Here is a 12,300-nt window from a genome sequence, read left to right as displayed (position 1 = left end):
TTATTTTTAGATGAAAGATGCTTTACATGTGTGATCATTTTCTTGGCTATGATCTAAACAGTGTCTGGTATGACCTCCACTCTCCTTAATTCCACATCTAGCAGAGCCAGCCTCTCTTTCATCTTCTCCAGATATCTACTGCTTATTGGAAAATGGACCAGTTCTCTTTTAATTTCTAGATAATACCTTCCATTTAGACATCCCTCCAGATAACTGGTAGTTTTGCTATTATAAACATTCATATTGCAAAACAACAAAACAAAAAGTCAGCTTTGGTGATAAAACATTTTTGTGCACGTTTCTAGTTTTTGAATCTGCATTCTGCTTTAGTTCAGGATAACGTGTCTTTATTTTATACCCTTTAATGTCAAATTATTATTGGTTAGAGTCAATTATGGCTTTGTCCCGAGAAAAACACATCCTTGGTCATAAACTGTACTTCTAATAATCATAGAACAAATAAAGTTGGTGCAAGTTTTGGGTAAATATTTACCTTCAAAGGACTTCAAAAACACCTTCAGTGCTCACTGGGGCTGCACATATACTAAAGTTGGAACAATACAGAGAAGATTGGCATGGCCCCAGGGAAAGGATGACGTGCGAGTCTGTGTAACATCCATACTTTTGTATGATTGTTGAAAGCAAAAATTATAACGTGTCTTGTGGGGTTTTCAATATATTTGGTTTCAATAAGATGTAAACTGATTTATATAATGGTAAGGTTTCTATACTTCACTTGAAGTGGCCAACTATGAACTCTAAGAAGATTGAGAAAATTTAGATATGTGTGTTGTAACCACCCTGAAAGCAACAACTAGAAAAGTTAAACAGAGAGATATAGTGAAAAGCCAATAGATATATTAAAATGTAATGGGAAGAAATCTTCAAATAATATAATAGGTTTGACGGGAAAAAAAAGAGCAAACACAAAATGTATTGTAAAATGGCACATTTTCCTCCTCTGGCCTTCTCCCTGCTCATTCTCTCTCTCTCTCAAATAAATAAATTAACAAAAAAATCTTAAAAAAAAAAAAAGATATGACAACTCTAAATACGTACCTAATACCAGAGCTTCAAAATACATGAAGCAAAGCTGATAGAACTGAGAGTAGAAAGAGTCAAACCACAATTGTAGTTTGAGGCTACAAAAATTTTCTCTTAGTAATTGATAGCACAAATAAACAACAACAAATCAGCACGAATATAGAAGATCTAAACCATACTATCAGCAGTTTGGCCTAATGAACTTTTATAGAATATCCCATCTAAATAACAACAGAAAACACACTATTTTTAACCACATATGGAATATGCACCAAAGTAAACCATATTCTGGGTCACAAAGTAAACATGTTTCAAAGAGTGAAACTCTGCTCATAATAGAATCAATTACATTAATAAAAAATGTTTCTGGAAAACCTCTAGATATTTGGAAATTAAGCAATTCACTTTCAGAAATTCCTTGGTCAATAAAGAAGTCTCAAGGATAATTAGAAAACATTTTGACCTGAATGTAAATGAGCACACAATGTATCAAAATTTGTGGGATGAAACTAAAGTAGCCCTTGAAAGAAATTTGAAATATTCTGTTTAGAAGGAAATCCAGGTCTCAAATCTAAGTCTGTGCCTTAAGAAACCAGCAAAACCGGGACGCCTGGGTGGCTCAGTTGGTTAAGCGGCTACCTTCGGCTCAGGTCATGATCCCAGCGTCCTGGGATCAAGTCCCACATCGGGCTCCTTGCTTGGCAGGGAACCTGCTTCTCCCTCTGTCTCTGCCTGCCTCTCTGACTACTTGTGATCTCTCTCTCTCTCTCTCTGACAAATAAATAAATAAAATCTTTAAAAAAAAAAAAAAGAAACCAGCAAAACCTAAAGCAAGGAGGAAAAAAATAAATATAAGGCGGGAAAAAATGAAACTGAAACAAGACAAAACAACAGAGAAAATCAATGAAACCAAAAGCTAATTCTTGTAAAGGATTGATAAAGTTAATACATTTCTAGCTGGATTTGAAAAAAGAGAAAGAGAGAAGCTATATATTATCAGTATGGGTATGAAAGATGGGATAGCACCTCCACAGTCATAAAAGGATAATAAAGGAAGGATATAGACAACTCTCTGCACATAAATTGGAGACTTCTGTAGAACCAAATCTTCAAAGACACAAACTAACAAAACTCATTCAAGAAGGAGGAGATAACCTGAAAAGTCCCATATACACTAAAGAAATTAAATTCATAGTTGAAAATCTTCTCCCTGCCAAAAAAACCTCCAAGCCCAGATGTCTTCATTAATGAATTCAACCAAACCTTTAAGAAAGAAATAATACCAATTTTATAAATCTCTTCCAGAAATAAGAAGAGGAGGAAACAAAGAATGGGTATCCAGAGTTTGTAAACAATTTTTACACGTCAAAAATAAGAAAACAAACAAGCCAATTAAAAATTAGCCAAAAGAATCTGAACATTTTACCATAGAAAACATGCCAATGATAACTCAGCACATGAAAAGATGATTGACATCATTATTGAGTAGAGAAATACAAATAAAATGATACCGCAATATACCCATTGGAATGTGAAAATAATACACACACAATAACCCCATGAGGTAGCAAGAAGGCAGAGCAGCGGGAACTCCCTCCCATACAGTGTCGGTGAGAATGCGGAACTATCCGTCACTCTGACAAAACAATTTGGTAATTCCATGTAGAGTCAAATACAAGCTACCCATAAGACACACTTGTCACCTCCTGGGTGGTATCCTAGAGCAATGAAAACTTAGGTCCTCCCAAAAACCTGTACGTGAATGTTCATAGCAGCATAGTTCAAAACTGACACAAACGAGAAACAGCCGAAATGTCCCTCAGTAGCTAAAGGAAGAAAAGAATTGTGGTACAACCGTACAACGATAGAGCACTTAGCAATAAATAAGAATGAACCCATACAAAATGGACCAATCTCAGCTGCACTATACTAAGTGACTGGAGGAGATTATGCTGAGTGAAAGAAGTCAAGCAGAGACAGTCAATCATCATATGGTTTTTGGGTGAAGCATGGTGAATGCTTTACCAAACCCCAGCGTTCATTCAATGCTTTACTGGTGAAGCATGAGAAATAGCAGGGAGGACATTAGGAGAAGGAAGGGAAAAATGAAGCGGGGGTGAGGGGGAATTGGAGTGGGAGACGAACCATGAGAGACTGTGGACTCTGAGAAACAAACTGAGGGTTTTGGAGGGCAGGGGATGGGGGATGGGTGAGCCTGGTGATGGGTATTAAGGAGGGCACGTATTGCATGGAGCGCTGGGTGTTATATCCAAACGATAAATCTTGGAACACTACATCAAAAACTAATGATATACTGTATGGGGACTAACATAATAAAAATTAATAAAAAATTAAAAATAAAATAAAATTTGAGTCACATAAAAATTAAAAATTGCATACCGAATGGTTCCAGTTATATGACATTCTAGAAAGGCAAAAATTATAGCGACAGAGAGCACATCTGTGGCTGCCAGCTATTGGGACTGCGGGGAGAGGGGAACCTTCAAAGGGGTAACACGAGGGAATTTTTCAGGTGATCAAACTATTCTGTATCCTGTTTTTGGTGACGGTTATAGGGGTTTCTGCACGATTAAAACATACAGAACTCTATACCAAAATGAGAATTTTCTGTAAATAAGTTTTTCAAATGATCAAGATTCTTAAACATTTCAAAAAAAAAATGTAAAGCTGCTAGATTTAGCAAAAAAATCTAGAAGCTTTACATTTTTTTTGTACATCCCCTTTCCACAGCTTCTTTGTTTCAGATCCTTAGTATCAGATCTTATCTTACCCAGGACTTCAGATACATAAAACAAGTCTTTGTTCCATGAGACCTAGTGTTCCCAATTATAGTCAATAAAGTAAAACAAGCCTTCACTGAAATAAAAAAATAAAACAACAAAATAAGCACATTTAGACTAAGAGAGAGAGTGTGTGTATGATAAATGGACATTTATTATGAAATAATGATGATCCTTTTAGGGAGTTGTTGTTTTTTTTTTTTTTTTTTAGAAATATCTCACCCAGTACCAGGATATAAGCCCATCATCAGCTACAAGCTCCAACTTTTATATGCCTAGTGATAATTAGTTGAACCCACTCACTTTGCCCAGGGTGGTGGTTTTTTATGAGAATAAGATTGTCCCTTTCTGACATTCTTTACAAAGGATCTCTTGGAAAATCTCAAGGGTTTAAGGTTCAAGCTGAAGGGACCATCTGGGTTTGATGACAGCTGCAGAAACCCCAGTTACACGGTATCTCTGGGGGAGGACCAGGTGGGTGTAGACAAGGGGGTGAGTCCTGGAGCAATTACACCCACATGAAGTCTCAGGTGGGGCTGTGAGGAGAGCCAGGGTGGGTTGCTAGTTCCATCTATTCCTTTATAAACCAATGTGCCCTTACGCATGCGGAACTTGACCAGTAACCTTGGTCCCTACAGCAGTCTGCCTACAAGTCTCCCAGGGAGGGACCTGGGAGCATGCTGGACTGAAGCCAAATGTCCTTGTCAACAACCAGCACTCACCCACTGATTCACTCATTAATCATTCTCTCCACCAGTGTTTTGGGGGCATACTGCTCATGCTCATTCTAGAACCCTCCGAGAACAGGCTGTGCCTATTGCCTCCTGCTGACGAGCAATCTTTGCTCCTGTATTATGCCTTCATGGATTGCCTTATGTCTTTTCCACAAGATCAAGAACTCCTTAGGGGCAGGAATCCAGTGTCATGGGTCTTCCATGTGACCTTCAGAACATAATAGTTCCCTGCTATAGACTTGTGAACAACCACCACCAAAAAACAAAACAAAACAAACAAACAAACAAACAAAAACCACTTGTAAACAAACTGTTAATAATCCAAGTACAGCTGGAAAAATAATTGTTGTTGGATGAATTAACGAGTATCAGGCAGCTCTTTTATTCCCAGGGTCCTCCACGAATAAGGATTCGGCCCTTATTTTACTCAAAGGCTGACATCAGTGAAATGGACATTAGAGTGTGGGGTTTGTATAAAGATTCTAATTTTGAAGTAAAACATGGGAAAGAGGTAAGAATAGTAAAAGTTAACCTCTACTAGGGGCCCGCCATGTGCCAGAGACTCTGAATCATTCTTAAGCTTGCTTCGTCTCTATTATAACCCCCACGACAGGTGCTATCAGTCCCATTTCACAAATGAGGAAGCAAAGGCTTAAGAAGGTTAAGGAACTTGCCCAAGATCACACGCATCATTATAAACAACACAGCCGGTATTCTAACCCAAGGTCTCTCCACCGCAGAAGCCTGTCTTATTACCCCTGTGCTTTCCGGTGTGTGAGAAGGACAGTGCAGTTGGAGGAGGCTGGGATGATGAAAGAGACTTAGAAACTGCTTCTTGAGTTGGAATCAGTGAATGACTCGTCTTGGATAAGGAACAGGTGGAACTGCGGATTCTGGAACCCTCCTTCACTCTGCTTAATGTCAGAGACACCAGAGACAGAGCTGAAAAAAGAAGCAGGCACAAAAATGTGGCACATGAAAAAGAAACAAATACCCAGCCCCTAGAGAAAGGAAAGCCATGGGAGACAAGAGACCAGAGCAAAGTGATCTGAGGTCATGTTCTGTTGCAGCATCATGAATTTTTGGCAAGATTTACTGCTCTGGTAATTGTCTCACTTAATGGCAAAGTTCATACTTTAGTCACAGCAAGATCACATTAAAATACAACTATTACACAAATATATTTTTAAAAGCCTTGGACAGGATCCAAGATAAACATATGTGTAACAAAATTCAAAAAGATTTTTTGACCCATATTACTTTTAGGCACACATCTAATTTTCTTTTGGACAACAGGCCCATCTTGCCAACTGACCAGAGATAGCCCTTAGTAACTCAAAAAAAGCCATGGTATTCCAAAGGCCCCCAGCCTGGGGTGGGGGGGAGTGGGGAGAAAGATAAGGAATGTTGGGGAAGGGGAATCAGCTCGTCCATGGGTGGGAGCAGAATGCAAAATGAGTTGAAGGAAGTGGGCAAATGCCAGTGACCAAACAGATTAGAATTCTGAAAGCAAAAGCGAATAGCTGTTATGATTGACAACCAAAATCCATTTGCTTTTTTGTTAAAGGACCATCAAATTACCCTGGGAATCTACATCTGCTCCATTCGCAGCCCATTAGGTTCCAGCTGACTTTCAGGGGTGGGCAGGTGATTGGCGTGGGCCAATGGGAACACAGAATCCCTTTGAGCACAGGGATTGGTTCAAAATGGACACATGATCAACTGGGACCCAATGTTCCATTTTTAAAATGAAAAAAAAAAAAAAGGCACGTCTTCTAGTACACTGTGAAGCAAGCTGCTTAGTGCAAGTTCGTGACATTCTCATTTAAAATCTAGTTGGCAAAGAATCAGTTTTTAAAACTGGATTTATGGGCTCCAGGTGGCAAAGTTAGTTAAGGCTGTTCCTTTGTTAACTCTTATAAGATAGAATATGAATCCTCATTATGATGTGATAAAAAGATCAGCCTTTGCTCGGATTTGGGCCTTTTGTCAGAAATGTGCTTAAGAGACAATTTTCCTTCTGCTGGGCTTGCAGAGAAACTGCAGGATGGTCCTGGGGCTGCCTGCTCTGTCTTGTCCATGCTAAGACAGAATATAATCGAAAGTAAAGCCAGTAGAGAGAAAACAAGGGCTAAGAGATGGAGGAAGGAAGCCCAAGTTCTGATTATTGTTTCAGTGACTAGATCGCTTGGTACCTAAAAATTGATATCCCTAGAGTTTCCTGTCCTGATGGTCAGTAAAATCCCTTTTTGGCTTAAACCATCTTGAGGTGGGGTTTTTTTGTTGTTTTTTTGTTTTTTTTGGGGGGGGGGGTTTGGGGGGTTTTTATTTTAAAGATTTTATTTATTTATCTGACAGAGAGATACAGTGAGAAAGGGGACATAGGCAGGGGGAGTGGGAGGGAGAAGCAGGCTTCCCGTGGAGCAGAGGTCAGGATGTGGGGCTTGGTCCCAGGACTTTGGGATCATGACCGGAGTGGAAGGCAGAGGCTTAACTGACTGAGCCACTCAGGTGCCCCTTGAGGTGGGTTTTTTAATGTTTCCAACTGGAGATTTATATCCACAACAGTTAGAACCTGCAGAGACTAAAGAGAATTATGGGTGAGAGATGCTCCATATGACCAAATAAGATCTCAGGGTTATCATAAGGTAGACATGAGTCAACAGCACAGTGATGCACTTTAAAAAGGAGGCCCCGTCCTGGGATGCCCCAGGGGGTTCAGTCGGTTTAGTTGGTTTTTTATTTTGGCTCAGGTCATGATCTAAGGTTGTGAGATTGAGCCATCAGGCTCCGTGCAGGGTGTGGAGCCAGCTTTTCTCTCTCTATCCCTCTCCCCCCTGCCCCCCTTCTCTCAAGCCCTCCCAAACAACAACAGAAATTCCTCACACTTCCATAACATCCTATGCAAAACTCTACTATTGTGCTATTACATTGAAATTATTTGTTTATGAATCTGTTGCCTTCTAGAACTAAGACCTTCAAGGACAGAAGACATCTCAGCCCTCCATTAATCACTTCTTGGATTGTAATCATCACTTCACATACCTACAACTCCAACAAATCTAGCTTTTTGAAAGCAGGGCTGGTGTTTCTTATGTGTGTTTCCTTGTGCCCAGCACACAGTCAGGCATGTGGTCTATGTCTAGATCTATCAGTCCATATTCACTCATTTGCTCGGTAAATAACTTATTAGGATTTTGTTTTAGTCCCATCACTGTGCTTTGCTAAATATAACCTATTGCTCCAGTTCTTAAGGTTTACATACTAAATAATATAAGTAGTGCTTTTTAATAAGTTGCGGGTTCTGATCTCTTGATTAAGTGGAAAATGACTCCCTTGTTCCTCCCCCTCTCTTTGGGATTTGCTCTCTGCAGCCCATGACTCTTAGCTGTTTATCAATAGATGCCATAATGAAAGTAGGAAAACACAGTGTGTGAGAACACAAAAGTGAGCCTTGACTCCTAGGTATAAGGTATGAACAGTTAGTTTGCAGGATCACAGGGACTAAAAAATATATGGAAAAGCACACCACTTAGCTACAAAACAAATTGCACCAATGGAAGATTTCTCACTTATTTAATTGGTAAAAATGTGTAAAGAGTCATGAAAAAAATTGTGAGTAAATATGCAATATGATTAGGGAGTGTACATTGGTATGACCTTTCAGAGGTCACTTACCTATCAAATTTGAACACATATTTGGGTCATATGAAGACTCAACAGGCCCACTGATAAGAAACTCTTAAGGAAACAACGGGTATATGTTCAATGGTGTTTATTGCATCATTGTTTGAAATAAGAAAAAACTAGAAGCATATTAAATGTCCATTCAAAGATTGGGTAGGTTTGGTGAATCCATATAATGAAGGCTATAACAAAAAGAACATATGTCATGTTACATTGTTAAGTGAAAAAGAAAACAAATTATGGCAAAGTGCATGAACTTATTTCATTTTTTGTAAAAAATATATAATTTCATATTATATATTGTCTGGAAGACTACACACAAAATGTAGAGAATGGTTATTTCAGAATAGTGGGATTAGGAGAAGGACATTTCAATTTTTACTTTTTACAACTTTTACACATCATCTGATTCCCCCCCCCCAACATAAAGTGTCTTTTCCAATTAAGTTGTAGGGAAAGGCTCAGGCAAGTCAGCTAGACTGTGTGCAGCCCTCTTAGAGCTCCCTGGGGCTCTGTGAAGTCAACAATGTTTGTCTTTGTGAAGCCAGTTCCCTCCTCTTCAGACCTGTCCTTGGATTCAGAACCCTCATCCTTTCCCCAAAGTCTCACACTAGTAGATCTTACTTTCCCCTTGTCCCTTCAATAAACACGTACTGAGACCCTCCTGCTGCCATTGTCCTCACATCTGTCCACAGAGAGGACCTTAGTGACTCAGGCTGTAGTCATATCTGCATTTTAAAATGGCATCAAGGGAGAAAGCAGTTGATAACACAAAGGCCAGCATTCCAAAATGGGCTGGGGCCAAAGGAGTTTCCTAGAACAGTCTGAACCAGAATCACTGAGGAAGCTTCTAAAAATGCATCTCTCTGGGCCCTTCCCACAAACTGAACCTGAGGGTGGGGCTACATGAAAGCTCCAGTTTTGATAAGCTCCTTCGTGATCCTCGTGCCCTTTGAGCTCCATCACCATGGACACAGAGGGAAAGAAGAGGGGAGAGTCTGAGGTCTAGACACTTTCTGGCAGCTCTCCACAGCTTTTGTACCTTTATTCTACACACACACAGGAAGACCCACCTTGTTGTTCTTGACAATAGCAGCTGAGGAAACGCTTAAGTTTGGGTTCTGAAAGCTCCCAAGAACCCCAAATAGAGAAGGAAGATGAGATACCAAAGGGCGGGAGACTAGCATTGCTTTGTAAAATGAAATTTCTACCCATAGATGGATTTCTTTGTAGATTTCTCTCCATCTGGGAAGAGTCTTTCCTACTTTGCTCTTCCTGTACTAACTGTCACTGTAACCAGTAGACGGAACCCCACCAATATAACTATTTAATAAGAATGAAGTTAAAAAACAAAAACAAACAAACAAAAAAACCAAAAAACAATCGTTCAGTCCTTAAATGACATCTGAGGAGCCAGTTTGAAGAGTAAGCAGAACACATGATTATAAAATGCTATAGTAATACAAGGGGTTATGAATTTTTAAGGTTGACTTTGGCATGTTTGAGAAAGACTTAGGGTAGGATCTTGGAACTCTTACTCACCACTTGCTAAGAGAAAAGAAACCAACCACCAATCAGCAAAGATACCATTTGAGATAATGCCTGAGTAGCTTCTCCCTGTTACTGGAAAAGTCTGGATCTTAATTTACTGGAAGCTCAAATTTGCCCTTGGGGGACCCTTCCTGTGTTCTATGGAATCAATGATTCTCAAACTTGGCTGCATTTGGGGGCCATCGAAATGTCACTCCTATCTGCCATCACCATAGATCTTGGTGGCGCTGGTCTGGGCTGCACCCTGGGCACTGGGATTGTTTGTAAACTGCTCAGCCAGTTCTAACGTGCAGCCAAAATTGAGAGTGTTGCTTGTTTGAGAACCTTCTTAATCCCATGCATGGAAGGCAAGGCTTACCCTCCAGAAAGCCCAGAGCTGGGAAATAATTCTGACTCTGGTGCTTCTGACTGAGACACATAACACATTGTCTAAGTATATAAGGGTGGTGGCAGCCCATGCTTTGGAATTTCTGCATCACATCTTCAAAACCCACCCCTGTTTTCTGCCTTCATTAGACAGCACCCCGCGAGCTTGACACAAGCTAACATCCCATTCCAAGGACTGCATTCTCAAGTTTCTGTCTCAGACCTTCTCAAAGCAAAAGCAGCCCCAAGCTGATGGAGGACAGAACAGGCATTCAGGGCTCAACCTGACTTGTGGGCGTTAAAGGAGAGAGTGGCTACTAAATTTGGGGGACCTGGATCACAATCTCTGTGTGGTATTGAGCAAACTAGTAACTTTTTAATGTGAACTATTGTCTTCAGCGTTCAATGACATAATGTGAGATTACTTGATTCAAAATAGGTGCTCAACATATTGAACGTTTTTCCCCATGTCATCTTACTCCATCCCAAATAACCCTGTAAAGTAATTAAGGTAGATGATATGAACATCATCTCGCGGGGAGGAAAAAGTGCAGATCTAGAAAGTTTAAGTGACAAGTCTCAAGTTTCTAACAGTATCAATGGCAAAAGCAGGCCCGGAACTCAGGTGTCTTGGCTCCAAATAGCCACTTCCTTTTCCCTATTTTATATTGTGCCGTGACCTTTGCCTCAAAAGACAACAGAAATTTTCAAGCCTTTGACTAATATTAGAAGAAGAAGAAAGAGCTAATGAAGCAGAAAATGTTTCCCTTCAAGCAAAAGGCACTCAGACTAAGGACAAGTATAGCCGTGTTTTTCAGAACGTATTGTTTACACAAATGTGTTATTTAATGCCTGCCCAACAATCGTCCCATGCTTCAGTTTGTTTTCAGTGACCTTACTGCCTCACTTCCCCTGTCAATGCCTCCAAGTCCTTTGGATTTGTTTGCCTCTGGATATTGAGTCTCTTCAAATTGTGTTTGAAAGCTCTAGTACAGACTTGTACATGACACACCTACCCCACCCTCTCGCTTTGGCCTTCTGGACAGAAGTCACCGGTCATTCTGCATATGTAGTCAAGTTACTCTGAGAGTCGTTTGTTTGACTGGGGCACCAGCAGACCCAGTGGCCATGTCAGAACCAGAGTCCATGTGCAATAAAGCTTCCCCACTCACGGCCTCGCCCTTGTCCTCCTTGTGTGTTCCAACGCTCAAGTCCTTCCTACCTTGCCAGGGAGTCTCTTCTGACACTTTTGGCCACCAGTGATTTATTCCTTTTAAAACTCCAGGTCACTTTTATTGTTTCATTTGGCACTTATCTATCCTTTGGCAATTTATTTATTTTTATCTTTGTTGTTTCATCTTAAGCTGTGTTCTATTATTAGCTTTCCTTTCCGTTTGTAAATCTTGTCTCCCCAACCACACTGCCATGTCTTTGAGGTTAGGGACAATGTCTTATACTTTTTTTCATTTGTTCTCAGAGCACACGCAGTGCTAGAATCACGCTCAGGAAGTATTTGTTGGATAAATAAATGGGTGTTGAACAAATTCAACAAATTCAACAGTGGCTTTGCAGAATATCAAGTATTTTATTAGTGGATTCCCAAGGGTCCAGGGTTTATAAAACTTATGTGTTTGGTGGTATAACAGTTGTGATAGCTTGTTTTGAAAATAACATGGAAAGTCTTAGTCTTGGGAATTCATGTCCTCCAAATTCTCTGCCATCTCCTTACTCCAAAATTACACATAAGACAATAATTGAGGTCTCCATAGTATATTCTGTAAAAGCTGAAAAAAACTGATTTTAAGATTCATCCAGAACAAGCAAGGGAAAAAATGCCAAAAAAAAAAAAAAAGAATTATTTTCCATCCTTAGTTTAATGACTCTTATTTAACCTCATCTCTTAACATTCATACAAATTTTTTTATTGAGATATAATTGACATATAACATTATGTAGCTTTCAGGTATACTGTATAATGATGCTATATTCGTATATCTTGCAAAGTTCTTAATATTTTTTTCAGGTGCTACATTTTATCTCTTTTGCTTCCTTCATGAATAGTCAAGGAATTTCCTCCATATAAGAAGGACATGACTGCTGTTCTGGTTGGCAACTAT

General features: G+C 39.7%; 1 protein-coding gene and 1 non-coding gene across 3 annotated transcripts in view; one reads left to right on the top strand and one right to left on the bottom strand.

Annotated features, from left to right (window-relative positions):
- CLIC5 (chloride intracellular channel 5) overlaps positions 1 to 12,300 on the bottom strand; it is a 157,753-nt gene that overhangs the window by 101,611 nt on the left and 43,842 nt on the right. The window lies entirely within an intron of this gene.
- On the top strand, positions 521 to 627 carry LOC125103394 (U6 spliceosomal RNA). The gene has a single exon (XR_007128395.1). It is a non-coding gene; the product is annotated as a U6 spliceosomal RNA (small nuclear RNA).

The sequence above is a fragment of the Lutra lutra genome, chromosome 6 (genome assembly GCF_902655055.1).
Source record: "Lutra lutra chromosome 6, mLutLut1.2, whole genome shotgun sequence".
NCBI classification, from domain to species: Eukaryota; Metazoa; Chordata; class Mammalia; order Carnivora; family Mustelidae; genus Lutra; species Lutra lutra.
This window is presented reverse-complemented; position numbering and strand designations above follow the sequence as displayed.